This window comes from Schistocerca nitens, chromosome 6 (genome assembly GCF_023898315.1).
Source record: "Schistocerca nitens isolate TAMUIC-IGC-003100 chromosome 6, iqSchNite1.1, whole genome shotgun sequence".
In the NCBI taxonomy this organism is placed as follows: Eukaryota; Metazoa; Arthropoda; class Insecta; order Orthoptera; family Acrididae; genus Schistocerca; species Schistocerca nitens.
This window is the reverse complement of record NC_064619.1, coordinates 216,590,572-216,595,602: the sequence shown is the minus strand read 5'-3', so window position 1 is coordinate 216,595,602 and position 5,031 is coordinate 216,590,572. Positions and strand designations below refer to the sequence as shown.

The following is a 5,031-nucleotide window of genomic DNA, read 5'->3' as shown; positions in this document are numbered from 1 at the left end:
CTGCAAACGTCGTCGAACTGTTCTTGCAGATGGTTGTTGTCTTGCAAACGTCCCCATCTGTTGACTCAGGGATCGAGACGTGGCTGCACGATCCGTTACGGCCATGCGGATAAGATGCCTGTCATCTCGACTGCTAGTGATACGAGGCCGTTGGGATCCAGCACGGCGTTCTGTATTACCCTCCTGAACCCACCGATTCCATATTGTGCTAACCGTCATTGGATCTCGACCAACGCGAGCAGCAATGTCGCGATACATTAAAACGCAATCGCGATAGGCTACAATCCGACCTTTATCAAAGTCGGAAACGTGATGGTACGCATTTCTCCTCCTTACACGAGGCATCACAACAACGTTTCACCAGGCAACGCCGGTCAACTGCTGTCTGTGTATGAGAAATCGGTTGGAACCTTTCCTCATGTCAGCACGTCGTAGGTGTCGCCACCGGCGCCAAACTTGTATGAATGCTCTGAAAAGCTAATCATTTGCGTATCACAGCATCTTCTTCCTGTCGGTTAAATTTCGCGTCTGTAGCACGTTATCTTCGTGCTGTAGCAATTTTAATGGCCAGTAGTATAGTATCATATTACTCCTACTACACCTAAATTACTCTCACCAGAGTGGCTGCTCATACTTATTATACGCCGAAAAAAGGACGAAGCTTCAGGTCCCGAATCACTTCTCATTGTTAGCGGTATACACAGGGTGAATCACCTAAAACGTGCACCGCAAATATTGCTGTAATGGAAAGTGCTATTGACGTTCGGTTTTCATAGAATGGAATGATAGTCAGGGGCTCGCATTGTTAGCCAATACACAGATTGTAGTAATAGTTGGAAAGTGTATTTCGTGCAAACATACAGTTTTCACAGGAAAAAATGACTGTTAACATCAACAGCCTAAAAGTAGGGTAAATTAGAATGTCAATGGTGTTTGTTGCAGCGATCTAGTGCGAGTCGTTTACCAGATATCATGTTTTGAAAAGTTTGCACACAGTCTCGTATTTGTGCCATTTAACCTGCCTAGTTGCTAGGTATGATGTTGGTAAGCTTGGTTACAGTGTGCCGGACCGAGACTCGATCTTGGGACATTTGCCTTTCGCGGGCAAGTGCTCTACCAACTGAGCTACCCAAGCATGACTCACGGCCCGTTCTCACAGCTTTACTTCTGCCAGTACCTAGCCTCCTACCTTCCAAACTTTACAGAAGCTCTCCTGCGAACCTAGCAGAACGAGTCTTGGTCGGGCACACAGTTTAAATCTACCAAGAAGTTTCATATCAGCGCACACTCCGCTGCAGAGTGAAAATCTCATTCTTGAAACATCCCCCAGGCTGTGGCTAAGCCATGTCTCCGCAATATCCTTTCTTTCAGGAGTGCTAGTTCTGCTAGGTTCGCGGGAGAGATTCTGTAAAGTTTGGAAGGTAGGAGACGAGGTACTGGCAGAAGTAAAGCTGTGAGAACGGGGCGTGAGTCGTGCTTGGGTAGCATAGTTGGTAGAGCACTTGCCCGCGAAAGGCAAAGGTCCCAAGTTCGAGTCTCTGTCCGGCACACAGCTTTAATCTGCCAAAGTTTCATATCAGCGCACTCTACGCTGGAGAGTGAAAATCTCATTCTTGCTTACGGTGTACTTGTATGTTCCCTGAGTACATTGCGACTTGCTCGTCAGTTGGGGTGTGGCAGTCCAGCCAGTAGGTCGTGAGTGGACGACAGGATGTAGCAATGCAGAGAAAGTCGACATGCTTATGGTGTATGGAGAGTGTAGGAAAAATCCAGTTCGTTCTTATGTGGTGTATGCACCAAGATATCCCAATAGAAGTCAACCATCTCGGCACCAGTAATATGAAAGTGGCAGTGTAGCGCCTAGACAACGTAACAGAAGGAAACAAGTGACGGCAGAAGAGGGGGATATTAATGTTCTTGCTGATGTTGCAGATGATCCGCAGTTAGCTCCAGCGCAATCGCAGGCGAGGAAATGGCGTCAGTCAGACAAATGTCCTACACATTCTCTATCGACAAGAAATCTGTCCCTATCACATCTCGCTTCATAAAGAGCTGCATGGAAAAGATTCTGAGAATCGTGTTAATTTCATTACTTAGCCGTCCGCGGTGGCCGAGCGGTTCTAGGTGCTTCAGTCCGCAACCGCGTGACTGGTACGGTCGCAGGTTCGAATCTTGGCTCGGGCGTGGATGTGTGTGATGTCCTTAGGTTAGTTAGGTTTAAGTAGTTCTAAGTTCTAGGGGACTGATGACCTCAGATGTTCAGTCCCATAGTGCTCAGAGCCATTTCTATACTTAAGCATTAAGACAGACATCCAGATGTACCATGTATTTTGTTTAGTGATGAAGCCACATTTACCAATCACCGCCGAAACATGCACTATTTGACAATCCCCGTTGGCTTCGTCATATGCAACGTCAGAGTCCATGGAGTGCCAACGTATGGTGTGAGACAGTGAACCATCAGCTCATAGGCCCGATTTTCGTAAAAAGAACACTGAACGTACACAAGTATCGCAGCCTCCTAACAGACCATCTTCCACAGATGCTAGAAGAGGTTCCTCTACAGACTAGGAGGATCCTGTGGTAGCACCATGATGGCTGTCCAGCCCATAGTACAAGAAGTACTTCAGCATGTCTTCAAAAATTACGTATTGTTTCGAAATCGTTGGCTTGGACGCAGAGGACTGGTACCTTGGCCGGTCCGTTCCCAATATTTGACACCTGTAGACTTTTTTCTGTGGGGTAAGCTGAAAGACGCTGTCTACAAGGACATACCAACTACACCCGATGACATGCAACGACATATTAGCCTGCTCTGCGGTTTCGGCTGAAATGCTAACACGTATTCAGCAGTCGTTGCATACCAGACTGGAAGCGTGTATTGCTGCTGCCAGTGGTCATTCTGAACACAACCTGTGACGGTCAGTTGTCGTTACTGGTTAGAATCCACATAACTAGGTATGCACTTATGTTGTTCTTTAGTGTGTGCTACCACGGGTATCGTACAAGTGTCGGTGTGGGAACTCCTCAAAATACAATATCTCGTAAACGACTCTCTCTAGCATCCTGCAACAAACACCATTGACATTCTAACTTACACTATTTTTAGTTTTTTTATTGTCAATAGACATTGTTCCGTTAGAAAAGAACGTTTGAACAAAAAATACGCTTTTTAAGTATTACTGCAGTCTGTTAATTGACTAACAATGCTATGATCCCCTGGCTACCAATCCATTCTGTGAAAACCCAACATCAGTAGCATTTTCGATTTCAGTAATATTTGTGGTGCAAGTTTTAGGTGATTCACCCTGTATACTACTAGACAATGAGCCATACCTCTTGTTCGTGATGCCCATACTACCCATCTCAACATGGTGAAAACTAACACTTATTTATATCTCCTCAAAAACTTCTGTCTGTGTTCCTCTGTCACACACTGAAAGTATGACTCACCCTGACGAAATGAGCTGACTTGCCATGACCTTGCAGTTAAAAAAAAAGAAAAAGAGAAAAAAAAAGATTGTGCTCGTCCCTTAATGAAGATACTGTAGTAGCACTCCAGGCCACAAGCGGCCCATAGGGACCATCCCACCGCCGTGTCATCCTCAATTGAGGATGCGGATAGGAGGGGCATGTGGTCAGCACACCGCTCTCCTTTCGTTATGATGGTTTTCTTTGACCGGAACCGCTACTATTCGGTCGAGTAGCTCCTCAATTGGCATCACGAGACTGAGTGCACCCCGAAAAATGGCAACAACGCATGGCGGCCGGATGGTCACCCATCCAAGTGCCGGCCACGCCCGACAGCGCTTAACTTCGGTGATCTCACGGGAACCGGTGTATCCACTGCGGCAAGGCCGTTGCCCAATGAAGATACTGTACCCATTGTTATTTCTTCTTTTGTCAACGAAAGACCGAGTGATGGGCTCGAAGGTCCCATTTCTGACGCCACCCTGAACTCTGCGTACGGTGGTGTGTGGGCAGGTTGATATGGTGGAAACACTATTGACAGTTAAGAATGACTTTTGTTAACTCCAGCACAGGACATAGTGCGGCAAACACGCCTCTCTCTGTTCTCTTTGTCTGGCGCTGTTGGACCGGCACACCTCAATGCTGACTTAAGGTCTGTGGTAGGTGAGCACCCTTAGAGGCCACGGCCATTGATGTCAGTGGCGCACTGCTTTCTTCAGCGTCTTGGAGCCCTCGCAGACCCTCGCTGCGTGACAAAAATTGAACCCCTGAATCCAAATCAAGACGTATTAAATGCGTCCGGCGCGCATTTGTGTCATTAAAACCCTGTACCTAGTTACGTCGCCCATGACAAGAAATTTTCCCTGGCGTGATGACATTGCCCCGCTTGCAACACGTTTATCACTGCATGGGGCAGTTTACTGCTGCACTCGGCTACCTTTGTCTTGCAATCCTCTGCGTGTCTGTTATTGTCTCTCACATGTCACCAAACTGGCAGCTACGGGCTCATGGCTCTACGGTGGCTTTCTCACTGCTTCTTTATTAATTTTGCTAAAGACGTATAACTTACGCTCTATGACTGCCTAGCAGCACTACACTACTAACGTTCTGGGGCATCTAACGTGGCAGTACTGGCTTCAAAGCAAGTCTGTAGCGCCATCTCCCCATATCATACCTTCATGAGTGGAATATTATTAACAGAAGTCCGGTGTCTGTTCTAGGGCCCCAGTCATGATTCTTATCATGTTAAACTAATACCTGCAGTGCATTTTTATTTTAGACCACTTGTAGAGGTGGCTCACTCAAGACAGACTATAAAAACTTAAACTTTAGAGCATGGGATCGATCTTTCAACTTTTGTTAGAAAAGGGAGCCATCACAACTCTTAGGTGCATGAGATGTTGGGGATAGCCACAAATTTGGTTTCCACAATGCAAAGATTTTTTAATAAAAATCTGCTTTTGGCCTTTTGTCCGTGGAATGTACAGCTATTTCCACGTGTGTAACTCCATCTTTTACAGCTGTCTCACCATAAACATGTTCTTCACATAACCCATTCAT

General features: G+C 46.4%; 1 pseudogene; it reads right to left on the bottom strand.

Moving 5' to 3' along the window:
* Positions 1 to 3,748: 3,748 nt before the first annotated feature.
* LOC126191659 (5S ribosomal RNA) lies at positions 3,749 to 3,865 on the bottom strand (annotated as a pseudogene).
* Between the last annotated feature and the right edge of the window lie 1,166 nt (positions 3,866 to 5,031).